The sequence below is a fragment of the Crocodylus siamensis genome, chromosome 11 (assembly GCF_052110815.1).
Source record: "Crocodylus siamensis isolate JL-2025a chromosome 11, ASM5211081v1, whole genome shotgun sequence".
NCBI classification, from domain to species: domain Eukaryota; kingdom Metazoa; phylum Chordata; order Crocodylia; family Crocodylidae; genus Crocodylus; species Crocodylus siamensis.
In genome coordinates, this window is record NC_143405.1 from 63,479,686 (window position 1) to 63,499,185 (window position 19,500).

General features: G+C 48.2%; 1 protein-coding gene across 5 annotated transcripts in view; it reads left to right on the top strand.

Moving 5' to 3' along the window:
• The window catches only part of PRICKLE2 (prickle planar cell polarity protein 2), a 165,026-nt gene that overhangs the window by 78,366 nt on the left and 67,160 nt on the right, over positions 1-19,500 (top strand). The window contains exon 1 of one of the 5 annotated variants that reach the window (XM_090021319.1): positions 375-665. The exons of the other annotated variants lie outside the window; for them this stretch is intronic. The gene's annotated coding sequence lies outside the window, so the exon portion shown is untranslated. Of the gene's footprint in view, positions 1-374; positions 666-19,500 lie in introns of those variants that run through there. 5 annotated transcript variants of the gene reach the window in all.

Genomic DNA, 19,500 nt, shown 5'->3' on the forward strand with positions numbered 1-19,500 from the left:
TCTTACACGACACAGTCGTGGTTTGGGTATGGCTTTGACTGGAACCCCAGTATTTCCCTTCCTGATTTTGTGTGTGTGTGTTTGCTTAAATCATATTGTATCCATCTACTAAGTGAATTTCTGTGTTTTGGAGATGCCCCTCTTGTTTCCAAACCAGATAGGAAGCTTTCAGGTATGGGAAACTGGGTGTTTTCTTCCTTTATACACTGGCAAGGTAACTTTCTCAACAGGCCTATAAGGAGTGTTGGCTCCGGTGGGATCTAAATTTGGGTAAAGGCACAGGATTGGGTTATAGCTCACCATTTTCTCCAATAAGCTAAAACTGCAGTGGGCGTTGCTTTGTGAACACTGGAGGCAGCAGCCGGAGAGCTTTAACTCACCAAATGACCTAAGTAACTTCCCTGTGTCTGGGCTCCTGGAGCGGCCGGCATGGCAGCGCTGTAGTCGGCCTGAGTGAGCATGCTTCTCCACCTCTCACCGAGTACCCCAGAGGGCCCCAGCAAGCCTTCTGCCGCATGCTCCAGCTACCACACTTTTCTCATTAAGAAGACATCGGAGAGACGTTTTTCCTCCTCCCTTTTCTCCCCATCTTTCTCCCTTTCCTTTTCCCTTCCCCTTTGCATGGCGAGTTTTGTGCACATGAAATAAATGCCCATATAGCCTCGGTAAGTAATTGCGTTTGAAGGAAAGTATAAGGCGTTTGAGTGTTTATGTCCAAAAGGGCATTTCCACGGGAATTTTTTTTGGACCCAGTTGCAAGCTCGTCGTGGCTTTGCTTGTAGGCAGGGAGACTGACATCACTGGCTGAAATACTGTGTTACTTGCAGGGAGTTGAAGGCTCGTAACTACTGCTGCTAAATTACAGCGCCGAGGCTGGATTTTACTGACGTCGACTATTCATAGTATGTAGATAGCGTGTGTCTTGCTAGCATGCTTACCCAGGGAAGCTGTAAAACTTTGACACAACTGGGACTTTGTCTCTTGCCAGCTTCTCGACCACGTCTAGTTTTCAACTCAGTTAGGTGTAAAACTCTGTGGGAGTCTGCAGCTTATCTTTGGCTCTTGGTTTCAAAACGTAGCGTATGTCATCTCAGCTGTTCTGGGCTTTGTGTGGAATGACAAAATGCAAATCTTGAACCTTTTGACAGCTGTATTTAATATGAGATACAGTGTTGTTATTTTTAGCTTTTGGATGTTGACTTTTTTTTTATTGAAACTGTTAGCATAAAGTCTGATGGGAGTGTGGAATCCTTCTAATGCAAAGTAAAGCTTTCATTTCTTTTAAGTAAAACAAAGACTTCCAAGTACCTAGTAAAAACTTAATAGAAGTGCAAAAATCCAGAACTTGTGGTTTAGAGATGATACCTTTTATTAGACCAGCTCAGAAATTGCAACAACAAAAAATTGTTTTTTGGTAAAAACTTAGTGGTTTTTTTTATATGTTTGGAATTAAGCAGGTTCCATTTCAAAACTTCAGCAATTAGTCATGACTGACACATGTTTGGGTGTGGGGGGGGAGGCTGCTTCTAGCAAAATGCAAACTAGCATCTCTTCTCCCGAATGCCAGTCCATATTAAGTTACTCAGGCTGTTTGCTGCTATAGATGGGTTTAACATCCTCCTGTATTTGCATTTGTTTAGCTAGTGCAAATCATTTGTATGCTTTAGGATTCCTGCCTTCTTCAAGCAGATGTTTTTATCTGTGCAACTGGTGGAGTAATTAGAGAGGCAGACAGTGGTCATGTGTGTACAGATAGAACAAACAGAGGGAAGGGGATTAGGGCATTTCTGAAAATACCCAGCTACCAAAATTTGAGAGCATGGTACTGGTTGATGGAAGGTAACAATGGAGATCGTGCAGCCAAAAATAGACGTGTTCCTGATTTCATCTGTCAGATGCTAAACTGTGCCCTAGCAGAGAGACAGATAAATAAATGGATGTTGGTGGGATGACTGTATATCCCTGCCCGTGGACCCGCACGCAGTCCCAGTAGGAGCTAGCGAAAGAGTAAAGTGGACGCAAAACAGCACAAGCAAGTGGCCTATGGCCTGACTTTGCTTGCTTCGATTTCTGTCGAGAGAAGGAACGTGTATTTTTTGTGTTCCCGAGCAGAAGACCGTTCTTGTTTGGAAGGCAAATGCTTCTCACTGTGTGAATCATTCACTTTGCATTTTTGTGGCGGACGCTTGGAGATGATTAAACCTTCTGTCTGTAGGAAATGACCAGGCGATTTGAGTGTTTTCCTGAATCAGCCTTAGATGGTACACAGCTTTTGGTGTAATACAAGACAGCAGTGTTACATGGCTGTGCTGCCTGTGGACAGAAGCACACCTCCCCGACGGTGTTTTGTGTTTTTTTAAGAAAGCTCTGGTTACGCAAGCATATTTTGGTTACATTACCATTTAAATCAATGCAGCAGCATGCTGATTTCCCTAATGATCTTGATTAAGTTATCGGCTATTTCCTTAATTAGCTGCCTGATCTACTTATACCTTAAATGAGTTTAGTTTATCTGCTTGTCAAATAAAGAGGTTCCCCCCCCACCTTTTTTCGCTTTCTTTTCCAAGGCCCCTGTGCAAAGGGAACCCTCGTCTCATTGAGGCATATGCAGGAGCTGAAATGCCTGGGCTCCGACGTTGCTCAGCCAACACGCCGTGGTTTTGTTGGAAGTGTTTATGGCGTTTGCAGTGCAGCGTTGGAGACGGAGCAAAGGGGAGGAATAATGACAGCATTGTTGAAGCCGTCCTGACTACCAGTGGGTGCATCGTTAGCGAAGAGAAAAGGAGCCGGGGTCTCAAGGGAGTTGGGGACTGAAAATACAGTACTGAGCAACAGCACCAAGCTGCTTCCAGGGAGGCAAAGCAGAATGGCATCCCTTTATCCTTCCTCTGTGCTTGCTCAGGGCACTGGAGGGTCCCCACCACTCCCGAAAGGAGGGAGCTTAGAAAGCACCCGTAGACTGGACACAGACTGCTACCTCTGCATCCATCCAGCTGTTTCCGCCCATCCAGGAAAAACGCTTTAAAAATATACAAAATATATGCATGGGGTCAGGCCACAGGCCCCCTCTTCTCTAGCACGTAGGAGGAACATGCGCCGTCTTGCACTGGTGAGCTCAGTGTCTTACAGTGGGCTGGAAGGCCGGGGTGGAGGGTGCGAGGCCTTATAATGGGTGCTCAGGGGAGAGAGGGATGTTTCCTCCTGTCCTCCCTCCCGTGGATCCGGCACAAAGTGCAGCCCAAAATGTGGGGGTTGATTTTCGCATCATTTTTTTCCTCCCAAGGTGTGGACTGAAGTGGTGGAGGCCAGGCTAGGGGGATGCTCCACTTTTGGTAATGAGGGTGCTATGCTGCTGTCAGTTGGCAAGGAGAGGGGTGGTGGTTGAAGAAACTGTCCTGCTGCCTGGCACGTTGGGTTTGTTATCCTTCCCCAGCCAGCGGATAACTGGTTTCCTTGGAAATGACGCTCTACAGTTAATTGTAAATGCCATTTCTGCTTGCTCCAGTTGTGGCAGGACACGCAGCCAACCAAAGGAGCACGTCCAGATAATAAGACACCTTCCCTCTCCAATTACAAGCGGTTCTTAGAATCACAGAAAATGAGGGTTGAGGGGACCTCAGGAGGTCACATCTAGTCCAAGCCCCTGCTCAAAGCAGGACCAGCTCCAGCTACATCATTCCAGCCGAGGCTTTGTCTACCCAGGTCTTGAAAATTTCCAAGGATGGAGACTGCACCACCTCTCTGGGTAACCTGTTCCAGTGCTTCACCACCCTCCTAGTGAGAAAATTCTTCCTAATATCAAACCTCAACTTCCCCTGCTGCAACTTGAGCCCATTGCTCATTGTACTGCCATCTGCTCCCACTGAGACCAGTCCAGCTCCATCCTCTCTGCAGCCCCCTGCAGGGAGTTGAAGGCTGCTATTCAATCCCCCCTTGGTCTTCTCTTCTGCAGGCTCAATCAGCCCATTTCCTTCCTCCTCTCCTCATAAGTCCTGTCCCCCAGCCCCTGAACCATTTTTGTTGCCCTCCACTGGACTCTCCAATTTGTCCACTTCCTTTCTGTAGTGGGGGCCCAAAACTGGACACAGGACTCCAGATGTGGCCTCACGAGTGCAGAATAGAGGGAAGAATCACTTCCCTTCATCTGCTGGCAATGCTTCTACCAACGCAACCCAGGATGCCGAGGGTGCACTGTGTCCCATCTTCTAGGTTACTGATGAAAACATTGAACAAAACCGGCCCCAGAACAGACCCCTGGGACACTCCACTTGATACTAGCTGCCAACTAGACATCAAACCATTGATTACTACCCTCTGAGCCTGATGCTCCAGCTAGTTTTCTATCCACCATATAGTCCATTCATCCAGCCTGTACTTCCTTAGCTTGCCTGCAAGAATGTTATGGAAGAATATATCAAAAGCCTTGCTAAAATCAAGGTGCACCGCATCCACTAGTCTCCTACATCCACAGAGCCAGTTACCTTCATAGGAGGCAGTGGGGTTGGTGAGGCATGACTTGCCCCCGGTGAATCCATGCTGACTGTTCCTAATCATCTTTTTCTTCTCCAAGTGCTTAGAAATGGCTTCCTTGAGGACCTGCTCCATGATTTTTTCAGGGACTGAGGTGAGGCTGACTAGTCTGTAGTTCCCTGGATCTTCCTTTTTCCCTTTATTAAAAATGGGAACTATGTTTGCCCTTTTCCAATCAACCGGGACCTCTCCTGATCACCATGAGTTTTCAAAGACCATGTCCAGTGGCTCTGCAATCACATCAGTCAAGTCCCTCAGCACCCTCGGGTGCATCCCATCCGTCCCCATGGACTTGTACATGTCCAGCTTTTTTAAGTAATCCTTAACTTGTTCTTTCAGCACTGAGGGCTGCTCACCTCCTCCCCAAACTGTGCTGCCAGGTGCAGTAGTCTGGGAGCTGACCTTGCCAGTGAAGACAGAGGCAAAAAAGACATTGAGCACTTCAACCTTTTCTGTATCCCTTGTCACGAAGTTGCCTCCCCCATTCAGTCAGGGCTCCACACTTTCCCTGATCCTCATCTTGCTGCCGACATATTTGTAGAAACCCTTCTTGTTCCCCTTCACATCCCTTGCTGGCTGCAACTCCAGTTGCACTTTGGCCTTCCTGAACATCCCTGCATGCCTCAGCAATGCACCTATACTCCTCCCTAGTTATTTGTCCAAGTTTAAACTTCTTATAGTTTCATAGTTTCATAGTAGCTAGAGTCGGAAGGGACCTAGGTAGATCATCTAGTCCGACCCCCTGCCTTAGCAGGAAAGAGCACCGGGGTCAGATGACCCCGGCAAGGTGCTCATCTAACTTCCTTTTAAAAATCCCCAGGCTAGGAGCCTGCACCACTTCCCCTGGAAGCCGGTTCCAGGCCCTAGCCGCCCTGACTGTGAAGTAGCGTCTCCTAATATCTAATCTAAACTTACCCTCCGCCAGTTTGTGACCATTATTCCTGGTCACTCCTGGCAGCGCACGGGGGAACAGGGACTCCCCCAATACCTGCTGATCCCCCCTGACCAGTTTGTAGCAGGCCACAAGGTCCCCCCTTAACCTTCTCTTGTGGAGGCTAAACAGGTTCAGGTCCCGTAGCCTCTCCTCATAAGGCCTGCCCTGCTGACCCCTGATCATACGAGTGGCCCTCCTCTGGACTCTTTCCATATCGTCCACGTCCCTCTTGAAGCGCGGCGCCCAGAACTGGACGCAGTACTCCAGCTGCGGCCTGACCAGTGCCGCATAGAGGGGGAGGATCACCTCCCTGGACCTGCTCGAGATGCATCTGTGGATGCATGACAGGGTACGGTTGGCCTTCTTGACTGCCTCCCCACACTGCCGGCCCATGTTCATCGTGGAGTCAATGACGACTCCAAGATCCTTTTCCGTCTCCGTGCTGGCAAGAGGGGAGTTCCCCAACCTGTAAGTGTGGTGCCGGTTCTTCCTCCCCATGTGCAACACCTTGCACTTATCAGTGTTAAACCCCATCCTATTCTCATCCGCCCACCGTTGCAACCTGTCAAGGTCAGCTTGTAGCCTATTGCACCCTTCTAGTGCACCCACATCCCCCCACATCTTAGTGTCATCAGCAAACTTGAACAGGGCGCTTTCTACCCCGTCATCCAAGTCACTGATGAAGATGTTGAACAGTGCGGGCCCGAGGACCGAGCCCTGCGGAACCCCACTGCCCACGTCCTTCCAGGTCGAGAAGAACCCATCCACTACCACCCTCTGGGTGCGGCCCTCCAACCAGTTGGCGACCCATTTGACCGTGTGGGCATCGACACCACAGTCTCCCAGCTTTTTGATGAGGACAGGGTGAGAGACAGTGTCGAAAGCCTTCCGGAAGTCCAAAAAGACTACATCCACAGCAACCCCTGCGTCTAATGATTTGGTGACCTGATCGTAAAAGGCCACCAGGTTGGTCTGACAAGACCTGCCACTGATGAACCCATGTTGGTTGCCCCTGAGCATGCATTCCCCCGCAAGGCCCTCCTGGATGTGTGCCAGGATAATTTTTTCAAAGAGCTTACCCGGGATTGAGGTCAGACTAACTGGCCTGTAATTTCCCGGGTCCTCTTTTTTTCCCTTTTTGAAGATAGGGACCACATTGGCCCTCTTCCAGTCCTCCGGCACCTCGCCAGAGCACCACGAGTGCTCATAGAGCCGCGCCAGGGGTCCCGCAATGACCTCGGCCAGTTCCTGTAGAACCCTAGGGTGAAGATCGTCCGGACCAGCGGACTTGAACACGTCCAGCCTCTCCAGAAGTACCCTAACTAACTCCTCGCTAACCCCTGGCCCAGGCGTGTCTCTCTCGGGGCCCGAGGGGGGCCCAGCAGGGAGGTGGCTGAACTGGTCCCTACTTAGGAAGACAGAGGCAAAGATAAGCTGCCCTTTTGTAGTTTAGTTTACTGAAGAGTTCCCTGCTCAGCCAAGCTGGTCTTCTGCCACACCTGCTAGTCTTCCTGCGCATTGGGATAGTTTGTTCCTGCATTATCATTAAGGTTTCTTTGAAGTACAGCCAGCTCTCCTGGACTCCTCTCCCCTGCTGTCTGGCTTCCCAGGGGATCCTGCCCATCAGTTCCCTGAGTGAGTCGAAGTCTGCTTTTCTGAAGTCCAGGGTCCTTACTCTGCTGCTCTCCATCCTTCCTTTCCTCAGGATCCTGAACAGAGTCATCTCATGGCCACTGCTGCCCAAGTTGCCATCCACTACTACATTCCCCACCAATTCAATCCTGTTTGTGAGCAGTAGGTCAAGAAAAGCATGGCCCCTTTTTGGCTGCTCCAGCACTTGCACCAGGATATTGTCCCCAGCCCTCTCCAAAACCTTCCTGAATTACCTGCGCACTGCTGTATTGCTCTCGCAGCAGATGTCAGGGTGATTGAAGTCCCCCATGAAAACCAGGGTCTGTAATCAAGAAACTTTCACTCGCTGTTTGAAGAAAGCCTCATGTACTTCATCCTTCTGGTCTGGTGGTCTACAGCAGACCCCCACCACCACCTCCCCCTTGTTGCTCTCCCCTCTGACCCTAACTCAGCGACTCTCAACAGGCCTGTCTCCAGTTTTATACTGGAGCTCTGAGCAATCATATGGCTCTTTCACATAAAGTGCAACTCCCCCGCCTCCTCCTCTTCTCCCCGCCCGACCTTCCTGAACAGTTTGTTCCCATCCCATGACAATGATCCAGTCATGCGAGCTCCCACCCAGTCTCTCTTGTTGCAATCACGTCATAGCTCTGGGACTGTGCAAGGACTTCCAGTGCTTCCTGCTTGTTTCCCAGGCTCTGTGCATTGGGTACAAGCACCTGAGCTAAGCAGTTGATTGTCTTGATTTCTCAGGATGTATGTGAGCACCTCCCATTTCCCCCTCCTGCTTGCTCTTCCTCCAGGTCCCCTGCTTCACCACTGAACACTGGGCGTTGGTCTCCATCCTCCAGCCCTCCTCACTAGGTTAGCAAGCCTGTCTGCAAAGATGTTTTTTCCATCTCTTCATCAGGTGGATCCCATTCTTCTTGCAGGCCTCACACCTCTGCAGAGTAAGCTGTCCATTTGCCCTGACTGGAATAACTTTTAGAAGCAACCGTGGCCATCGGTTCAGAGGTGCCCTGTGCTGCAGGAGAGACTAGTGCATCCAAGCAGGCATCCGTGATACTAAGCACAAGGTTACTGTTTGCGTTCTCAATAGCGAATGATCCTGGTCTGGGCGGAAGGGGCAAACGTAGCTCTCAGATGTCACCCTGGGGCTTGCGTCGTCAACAGCACAGCAAGTAGAAAGCACCTTCGCCTTTTTTTTTAAATAGCATTATAGCCTGCCTGTGTGCTAGCAAATGACTGCTTGTGTTAATTAGCCCGTCTGTTGCCATCCCCTCCACAAACCACAGTCGGCATGGGAGGAACATGGCCCATACCCACATCAGTGAGGAACAGAGCAAGGGAAGCCTTTTCCTCATTGTTTTTTAACAGATGGAGGATTGAAGGAGGTGTCAGTGAGAGCTTAGGCACCTTAATAAGGTTAAGCATCTCAAAATGCTTCTGTGGATCTGGCCCTAGGTGACTGCCTTGGGGAGAGTGTGGCAGAGACGTGAATCGACTGCAGGTTTCTTGAGTCTCACCCTAGTCCTTTAACCACCAGGCCTTCTGTCCTCTCCTTGCCATCCAGGAAGTGAACTTTGTTCCATGCGGGCATTGGGGATAAGGTACCACATCTGCCAGGGAGGCTGGAGGGATATTCCAGTTTAAAACAAGGACATTTTGGCAGTGATGGATCTGACCGTGCAGCGAGGCCCTTGACCACAGAGATCTTGGTATCCTTTGGGGGCCACTGTGCACACAATCGCAGACAATGAGGGTTGAAGGGACCGCGGGAGGTCTCATCTAGTCCAACCCCCTGCTCAAAGCAGGACCAGCCCCAGCTACATTATCCCAGCCAAGACTTTGTCTAGCGGGGTCTTAAAAACCTCCAATCACTGGGCATTGGGTCCTCATCACTTGTTGAAATAGCATTTGCAGCTTGTCTACCTGGGTCTTGAAGTCCTCCAAGGATGGAGAGTCCATAATGTCTCTGGGTAACCTGTTCCAGTACTTTACAACCCTCCTAGTGAGAGTTTTTCCTTATGTCCAACCTGAACTTCCCTTGCTGCAACTTGAGCCCATTGCTCCTAGTCCTGTCATCTGCCCCCTGTGAGAACAGCCCAGCTCCATCAGTGCATGGATACTTTCAAAAGCTGCATCACCCCTGCTTGCTCACACCCAGAGATGGATCTGCCATCTTCCGCTTTGCCAAACATTTCCCCATCTGACACAGTGGTTTGCAAACGGAGCAGCCTGCCATGAGTCTGCTAGCTGGCTGGGGTGCTGCTGACTTTCCTCGTGTTCAAAGAAATTAGGAACGTAGACATTATTTTGCCTGACTTTGCCATGCGAGGGATCACTATTGGCACCCAAAACACAGTTTGCTGACCGGCCTGAGGAGAGTCTGAGAGATCATACCACAGCGTGACCTGCTCGGTGAAAACCCATTCTCTGTATTTAATTGCACCATGGGTGCTATGCAGTTCCCTTGCATCTGATCCTCTGAGAGCACAAGTCTGCTTCATTTAAAGGGCAGTGCCTCTCCACCCAAACTGTCATATTCTTAGCTCTGGAGATCCCTCATGGTACATGAGGCAGCAGCCTATTCTTCTGTTATTAAGCCCAATTTTCCACTTTTAGATTCGTTCTAATTATACACCCCTTATTACCCTGCATATCTTCCAAGCCTCCTCCTCCCAGTGCTGTTGCGCGGGACTTGCTGAAATGCAATCTGGCATAACAGGGCCCATTTCCACCGTGGAAATGAACGGAGCATAAACTGGGCTCGTCCCAGCTAAAACAAAACCGAAGGGCTGTTTTGTCACAACCCGAAAGCCTGTAACGTCTGTGCCAAAAAGTTGTCGGTCTGGGAGGAATGATCAAGAACTGAGAGAGATGCAGGCCTCCCTGCGGAGAGTCTTTCTATGTTGAGCAAAGGCTGTATTTTAAATGTGTGCTTCCCTCTCTGAACAGGCGTTACTCCCCATTACATGGCTGACCTGATCCTCTGGTGCCTTCCTCCAAGTTTGCACTGATGTAACGCCACCAGAATCATTGGGGCCACCCCAAAATGACACTAAAGACTCTCCCAATGCCTGAAGAAGGCTGGTTGTGTCTGAAAGCTTGCAAAGAACTTTTTTCCAACTATTTAGATGCTCTAATAGAAGAGAGCACATCTACCCAAAGAACCTGGCCTACTAAAGTGGGACAGTAACACAGACCTGCTATCTCAGCAGCATAACCTGAGCGCTCTTAGCTACATCCCAGTTATCCAGATTCCTTTCACCAGTTACAAAACTTCATTCTTTTTGCATTGCCAGTTCTCACCATGGCATCAGCCACTTTCAGCTATTTGCTGCTGTTGTGAAAGTCCCAACTCCTGGAATCATAGGACTACAAGAGAATGGCAGCTTTTATATTGGTTTCTAGCTCTGGCAGCTATAGAGAATCTCTTAAAACCATGTTTTTTGAACAGCTCAGAATCTAGAAGCCAAGAAATTGGATGCAGCATTAATTAATTAATTAATTTATTTTTAAATCTTGGGATCATTAAGTCCATTGTATGGTTTGTGGGGCCTGTGTCATGATTTCTGGCAACTTGGGGCTAGCGACATTACAAGCTGAAAAGCAATTCATCTGTGTTTTGAAGCCTTCATTTGTGCTTTATTGCATGCAATGTTTGCTTATACCAGCGTCATTTCAGAGGGAGAAAATTAAGATGAGAAAGGTACAGCGGAAACCATTGAAAAATCAGCATTCGCCTCCAGTTAATTGGCATACAGCAGCATCTGGTTTGTATTGTTCTGACTCAGATGCCACTGAGTCAAGATGCTGGGTTCATGGTGACTGTGCTGTAGGTGGAGAAGAGTTCAGACTACCATGAAAATCAACACGGTCATGTCATGCAGTTTTGCTCCTTGTATCAACAGCATGAGACGTGTGGATCGTTCTGCAGTGGGGTCTACACTCGGTGCTGGCATTGTTATCAATATAATGATGGAATAGGCTGTATTATGTTTCGGAGGCAGTAAGTGTCATATATTTGGGACCACACAGGAGTTGTGGGTTCGACTAGCCCAGGGGAGACAACGCAACACAACCATCTGAGCTGGTTTCTTGTTCTGATCAGGGACCAGGACTGGAGGTGCGTGGGAAGGTGCACAGAGTTTCAGCATTTAAAGAAATAGGACCCACACCACTGCTAGCAAACAGTGCATCACAGCAGGTAAATAGGGTTGCCAACCCTCCAGGATTGCCCTGGAGTCTCCAGGAATTAGACAGAAATCTCCAGGAGGCTGCTGAGAGTCACCCAGGAGATAAATGATATGGCGTTCATTAAATATTAAATGTTGAATATGATTTATACGGTAGTTCAGTAGGTTTTTAAAATGTAATAGTAATGGGCATTTGCCTTCCTGACATAAGGTCCGCGCACCATAATCTTTAACTGTCATATGCAAAGACGTGATTTGCATTGTGTCGCGGGCACGTTGGGATAGACTCCGAGTTGGCGACCCTACAGGTAAGATGGTTGCACACCGTCCCCGAACGGCAGCGCACGACTCCAAGCAAAGAGAGAACTTAGTTGAAAGGACGGATGAGACCTGTTGTGAAAGACTCCAGAGACCTGGATTCAGTTTCTGCCTCTTCCCCAAATTCCCTGGGTCACCTTGAGCAAGTCGCTTAACTGGGCTGTGTTTCAGCTTCCCACCGATGAAAGCCTCGTCTGCTTAGACTGCGAGCTCTTTGGGACAGGCACCTTAGTCCATGCAAGGAACCAGCACAGCAGGTTCTTCCCTTGATTGGGGTGTCTAGGTGCTGCCAGGGACACAACAAAATCACTAATGATAATTGGTCTCAAGTCTCACCAAAAAGTTCCTACTGACAACTTGTCTTCTCAGCTCATTTGTGCAAACTCCCAAATTTAGCAATAGTTCCTGTTGCTATGGAGCTATTTGATTTCTGTTTAGATTACTTGATGCTTTGCATGTGGAATTTTTTTGCATTGGTTCATGCACTGATGTTTCCAATAATTCATCGTATATGCATATTCCTGGCTCTTGCTGCATTGTGCAGGAACACAAGTGAAAGAGAAGGTAGACTTTGGTAATGAGGTTGCTACTTAATCACATCAGGACTCAAAGGGAAATGTTCATTAAATATTTATTGGATTGTATTCATTAGCATTTTCCCTGCGCTGGGGCTGGACAGCTGAGCTCTCCAGAGAATTCAAACCTCTGTCAGGCAGCCGGGAAGAGGTTTAATATAGAGCACTAGGAATGCTTACATTGAAATACCGGTGGGTTCCTTGTACCATCATCATGCTTTGAATTATGTTTGGATTAGCCGCAGCGGCAGCAAATCAGAAGCTTAATTTATGGGAATGAAAATATTAGTAATGAAGATTTGGGGCCTGTTTGGTTTTTTTTCCTGAGTTGCACTGCATTGGCTGCAGGTGTGCTCGGTAAGACACGGCTGTCAAGCATCTGAGGTCTCGGGCGGGCAGCGAGACGCTTGGCTGCAATTTTCAGAAGGGGCCGATGACTCGTAGTGCCCAAGCCGTGGACCGCCTGAGCGTGCGTCACTGTACAGGTTTTCAGAGGTTGAGTCCTCTGCACTGCAGAAAAATGAGCTCTGTGCCCATGATTCATCACAGGTGCAAAAGCATGGACCAAATGATTTATGGCATGAAATTGTGCCATCAGAATGAGAAGTGATAGGACAAATACTGTATGTCCTTATGTGAGAGGCCAGGATTTCTTAGGGTGATGTGGTCCGTTGGACCAACTGTGTAGTTGGCATAGAGTCCGAATGCAGGGCAGTTCTCATCGGGTCTGAGCTGTGAAAGCCAGGGCAGCATAGTAAAGAACAATTGTGTTGATACATGTAAATATGTGTGCAAAGCAGAGGTTTAATGGTGTCATATGTGCTAAAACACACCACAAGCCTGGAAGAGCAAGCTGCTTAAACGTTTGCGATGTATTTGCCTATTTGTGACAGTATAGCTAATTATTGCACAATGGCTGAAGCCATTCTCTCTCTCTCTGCCTTGCTCACCCTCTCTCTAAATGGCTGGATAGTCACGTCTACAGCTAAACCTCGGCTAATAAGTAAAAACATATGACTCCGTAGCAATCTGATAGAAAAATAAAAGCATTACTGTGGAGAGAAGAAAGCCTGAGATTAAATTGATCGTGACAGTGGCTTTGCAGTCTCAGGAACAGAATTGCAGGCTGCCGGGGAATCTGCCCAGTGCAAGACGTGATGCTCATATACAAAGCAGGGAAGAGGTGCTGGGGAGAGGCCTGCTTTTTTGCAAATGCTGTGCTTAGCAAGTGAAGGTTAATCTCTGCTAATTAGCTCACAGACCCAACGGGCGTGACCTGGCCATCCTGCCATGTAGCTAAAAACCTGGTTGATTTGCCAAACCCCAGCAAAACTGCAGAGAGAAACTCAGCGACTAGTAGACACAAACGTACCTGCACATCCCCCTTTTCTGTTTAATTGGTATAAATTTTCCCTGTGGTGCATGAGAGATGAGCCTTGCAGCTCCTGGTAACACTAATGAGAATGACATGGCTCTGTCTGCTCTCACAAACCCAAGGATTTCTCCCTGCACGTCAGCTTCTGTTGTGTCATGTTTTGTCACTTTGTGTAAACTGGCGCATTGTAACGCAGCGCTTAGACGTTTGATGAACCTGCCTTCTGCCTTTCTACTGAATAACGAGCTGATTGCTAGCCTTCCTTTGGAGCATTACCCATGATACTGGCAGCGCCCCGTGTATCCGTGAATGGATGGATATTGCTTATTTGGGGTGGCGCGGCTTTCTTTTGGCGAACACAGAATGCCTCTAATGACGGCCGGGGTTACCACGAGCAGCACTTTTCCTCTTCTTCAACGCAGACACTCAAACACGTATTTATTTTAATGTGCCATAAGGTAGGAGGAAAGTCAACTGGCTTCTAGCTCAATTATCTTTAACCCATTCAGTTGGTGTCCAGTTGCGGCATAAATGCCAGCCATTCACCCCGGGATGCAATTACTTGGGCGACGACTGCTCTGGTTCTTGCTGATTAATCTGCTTTACAGAGTTGAATTTACCCCATGTAAACACTTCCAGCTTTTTTAACCTTGTTATCATGCATTTGTATTATGGCAGCACACAACAGTCTTCTTGTCCTGGGCATCACGTGCACACATAATGAAAGATGGTCCCCCCACCAAACAGCCTAGATATCTTGGAGGGTCCAGGTTTAGGTGTCTAATTTAATTCAAGTCAGTGGAGGTAGGGATTAGTGAAGGACCTGAGCCTTACCATTTAACCAGGTGAGGTAGACTTGCCAGAGATTTAAGTATCATTCCTACTACATGATGCCAGGAGAGGTTACATGACTCTCCCAAGGTCATGCAAGGAGTCTGTGGCAGAGCCTGGAGAGGAACTAAAGTTAAGCCCCCATCTGGTGCCTGAACCTCATTATAGCTCTTCTCATTTTGCTTCCTGAAAATAATTTGTTGTCATCCATTGCTGTTTTGGACTTCCAGGAGTGCAGGTTTCTTTCTGAAAGTCAGGCCTGTGAGACCAGGACACTGGCTCCCTCAATACAGCAGGGGAATTGCCAAAGTCAGCCCTTGGCTGTGAGGACAGAGCAGCGTGTGGCTCATGTGCACGCAGGCAGAAAGCATGCCTGACATTTCCTCCTTTTAGCTGGGGCTATGCCACAACCCAGTAGCAACACTGTGCTACTGGGAGGTGCAGTGGGAATGTGCCTCTCATGTGTATGCAACATATATTGCACACTGCCCTGACTTACCTGTATTGTGGACCCTGCTAGGTTGGTGAAGACCCAGCATCTGGCATAGGCACTCTGCAGTCTTCTCCGCTACATGGGATGGTTGGCAAAGTCTCCTGAGACTGGAGCGGCCTTTGGATGTTCACCAAGTAGACTTGCATTGAACCTGCTGAGCAAGAACTTCTTTTCCAAAAGACAGGAAATCTCCATGCAAAACCAAAGGACGGAGAATCCCTCCCTTCTTTGGAAATCTCTTCTCTAAGATGAATACTTTGGCATCAGTGGGGTTGGTTGGGTTTTACTGAGCAAGGAATCTCACCCTGTTTGGTTAGCTACAGAAACAAGTTTAGGTCACGCAGGGGAGCAGTGTTTAACCTGTTAGCTGGCCCTAAGCCATGTCATAAAAGTTATGTGCTTCAGTAAAGCATGGTTATGGGCCTAGCAGTGCTTCAGAAGAGTCCACCTGGAAACGTTTTTCCAGAGCCGCCCAACAACATTTGCATTGCAAACAGGGGAAGGTTCAGACTTGTTTCTGACCAGAGACAGGAAAATGTCCCCAGCAATAAACTGTTGACCAGTTGCAGCGAGCGAGCCCTCTGAGTGCATTCCAGCATCACAGGGCGACACTGTGGTTTATTTCTGTTCAAAGCAACAATGCTAACAATGGACAAAGCAGTCGGCAGCTAAATCCACGGTTTCTTCCCCTAAGCACTTCCCAAAACAATTAAGCTCTATTATACAGGAATACCATGCTTTTATTTCTAGCAATTGCAGCTGGCTTTGATCATGTCAAAAATGCATGCAAGCGCATTTAAGATTCACTTCTTGGATTGGGCATCTTTCTAGCAAGCTTTGCATCCGTTCCCCTTGTCGTTGGACGTCCATGTTGTCCTCCTCATTCATTTCTTGGTGTCAAGGGGAAGGCGGGGAGAAGCGCCACAAAGGATTGCATTCAGAATTACTTCAGCTCCTGCGTATAGCGCACTTAAAAGCTTCAGAGATAGGTGACAGACTTATGCCAGCAGAAAACCATCCAATAATGCTCTGTGCATTCCTTATAGAAACTCTTCCCCCCCACCAAGACGGTGACACTACTTTTCCAGGCATGTGCAAGTGCAGTCAGCCCTACTTGGCAAATGGAGATATGAGCCGTGAGAGGCGAAGGGACCTGCCCAGGGTGACACAACACATCAGTAGCGGAGTTGAAAATAAAGTCCAACTGTCTTGACTTGTCCTCTGCGGCGAGCATGAGCTGCTGTATCTTCAGACGAACTCTCTGGGCCTACGTATACATGAAAGCATCTTTCATCAGCAGTCACTGCAGGTTTGCTTAGTGAAATCATGGCGAAGGTTTCAAAAATTAGATTAGTTAGAAATGTAAGCAGTAAAAATCCTGCCTGGCCCAGGGCTGGTTTGGCAGAGCGTGGCAGCTAATAGGGCAGTTGCTGCTGCTCTGTGATTGTGGGTTATAATGCTAATTATAAGTGTCACGCATGTCTTGAACTGGCCCTTTCCTGTCCACCTACGGTCTCCCATCTGTGAGACGTGTCTAGCACCTCTTGCACCAGGTTCCTTACATGGCGCTGCAAATTAATACAATGACGATGAGAGTTTTTCTGGAGCAGGAACATTTTGTGGTGCTGAGCTGCATGCCTTCAGAAGAAGGGTAAGCAATGTGAATACCTTACCTCGGCTGCGGCCCGATGTAGTGCTGCCCAACGTGCATCATAATAAGCAGTTGGTTTTTTTGTTGTTTTTTTGCAACCCAAATGTGTTGTGTCATTGGCCTGGAGTCTGCTCCAAGAAAGGGTTGAAGTACCTGGCACCTAGCGTTCACATGTAGCTCCCCATACAGTGTGTAGGGTGGGTTAAGGATGTCCACTAACCATCCTGCTGGTTGGGGAGTCAACAAATGGTGGTAAATAGGAGATACTGAAGTCCTGCCCCTCACCACAGCATACCACCATAGGGAGGATCTCTTTGGTCCACCCATCTCTTGAGCCTGGGTGCCTGCTCCCTTTCTTTCAAAGGACTGAGCAGGACCTGTGACCAGAAGAGGGTTTTTGTGACCAGGTTTTGGGCTTTTCTGAGACAGCGGGTCTTGCCACGCTCTGCTGAGGCTGTGCTAGAGGGGAGCAAACAGTGCCAAAGTCATTGGCCACATAGAGGGAGCAAGTTCCAGTAGCCTTGTAGTCGCTGGGAAAGGGGAGAGGGTTCTGGGCCCTGCTTTCTATACTCCTGCCAAAGACTGTGCAAAGGGCAGGCCCAGGGAAGCAGCCCTAGGGACCCAGAAGAGTTTAAAGTAAAAAAATAAATAAATAAAGAGCCTGCAGAGCCTTTGGCATCCCTGAGGCTAAGTGGCAGCTAAGCAAGAGATTTTCTGTTAGCATTTGTACCTTATAGCACCCAAATTCTTCCTCGGTAGGACCCAGCTCTCGGGTGCAAAGAGCTCCTGTAAGCGCATCCCTCGCCTGGAAGAGCTGCGTTCCTTCTGATCTCCACCTGGCTCTGATTTCATCAGAGAGAGACGTTTTGTTCGTTGTCGCGAAGGTCTCCCTTTGAAGAGCAGCCCGCTCTCGAGCAGTCAGCAAAATGCTTTCTGAACCACAACACAACAAGACCCACTCCAGTCTCGAGCAGTTATAATTGCTTCTCGAAGGCTGATGTATTTAGTCTGCTAATGTTTAGCAAACATGCTTGTTTCATCCTTTGAAGATAATGCTTCGTGCCGCACAGTGGGGTAGGAAAAAATACGAAGAAATGGCCTGCGGTTTTTTCAGCAGGCTTAACAAATAATGGCTCGTTGAAGCGGTACTATTAAATAATGCCTTTCCCCTCTCTGTTAAATACAAGCCACAGTTTTGTGCTAGGCAGTTTGATGTCACAAGCCATCGCAGTGCTTGCTGCTGAAGCTCACTCTACAAGGGTTGATGTGCCACCGTGATCTCATGGAGAGGGATAATTATAAGGCAGGTTCCTTCAGATCTGGGCCTTGTGGTGGGACGTGAGTCAGTGAACAACAGACAGCGCAGCACATAGTTGATCACTGCAGATCAGCGGTTCCCCAGTGCAGGTCACAAGTCGGAGGAAGTGTCCCAGGCGGTTGGCACTGGTGAGAATCATTTGCGTTGGCATCAGTAGGGGATGAATGGACTCTCCTATCTATTCAAAGGCAATTAGTCCTTCCCATGGTGTTTCCAGTTAGGGAAAGTAGGGGAAGTGTGAGAAGAGCAGGGGGGTTGTTGGTTGTAGCCATATTGGTCTAAGGACACAGGCAGACACGGTTCACAATTGTGGGACTCGCCTTCCTAGCTCTTTAGAGAAGGAAGATATCCTGAGGACAGGGTCTGAATCTGGATTGACCCCAGGCTCGATATTAGGGCTGTGCGAAACAGCACTGTTCTGCTTCGACTTCCGTTTCAGCGGAACAGTGTTTCATTTCGAGTGCGCTGTTCCGTTTTGTTTAGTCGAAACTGTTTCGCCCGTAGGCTGTTCCGCAGCCAGCGCTGGAAGATCAGTGCTGCCGCTGGCCCTGGGTGGCAGCACCAGCCTCCTGTCATCCAGCAGGCAGATCAGGGGCTGCACCCCTGGGAGCAGTCCAGCACAGCCCCCGCAGCCCTCCCAGGGGTGCGGGTGAGCCCCCAATCTGCCTGCCGGATGACAGGAGGCTGGTGCTGCTGGCTTGGACCGGCGCTGAAGCCAAGTAAGCCTGGCTTTGAAAAACAAAACGTTTCGAGTGCCTTTGTTCCATTTCGAAGGCTTTTGTTTTATTTCAGTTTCATTGTTTCAAGCTCGAAACATATCGAAACAGCTTCAAAATGAAACGCCGGGTGAAAATTCGCACAGCACAGAAGAATTTGAGTATATTCTTCACTCCCTTCAGATCATGACCTTCTCCATACAGAATGGTGATGTTTAGTTGCGTTTCCATGTACTTCAAGACAAAGGTACCAGGTTCTAATATTCCCTTGACCACTGTCACGTTTTGCAATGAGGAGAACTGATTTATCTGAGCTAACGTGTTATAAATGAACGCACCATCACGGCTACAACAGCACTCTACCCCTACTATTATAAGGGACTCGGGGTTTGAACGGAGGTAACTTACTCAGTTTACCCGAGTCATCTTTGCTGAGGATTTTGGTTAATCTGTGTTTCACGTGCATAGCTGTCCAAGAGCTGAAGATGCTTACCGTTTTAAGGATCTCAATAGAGCTGGCTATTTGTATATGGCATTTAGAGCAGATTCTTGATTCAGCTTTGGAAGAAGCCAGTGGACTATGATTGACAATCCCTTCCCTATTTAAACGTTGTTAGGTAGAAACAATTTTTAAGCACTTTTTTCTGTCAGAATGTTTTGCCTTAATTACCAGTAAATTACTCCCGAAGAAGTTTTACTCTTAAATCTATTCCTTTACATAACATCCAAATGGTTGTGGAGGGTAGGGTGGGGGGGAGCAAATGAAATAGCTTGCAGATCAGAGAGCATATTATCAAGAAGGCTGTTCAAATTATACACGCAGATTAATTAGTATTTAGCAAATTATTTTTATCCTGGGTTTAATATTCATACTCCTTAGGCAAAACAATGAAATAGTTTGCACACAATAGTTTTAGAAATTCAGCCA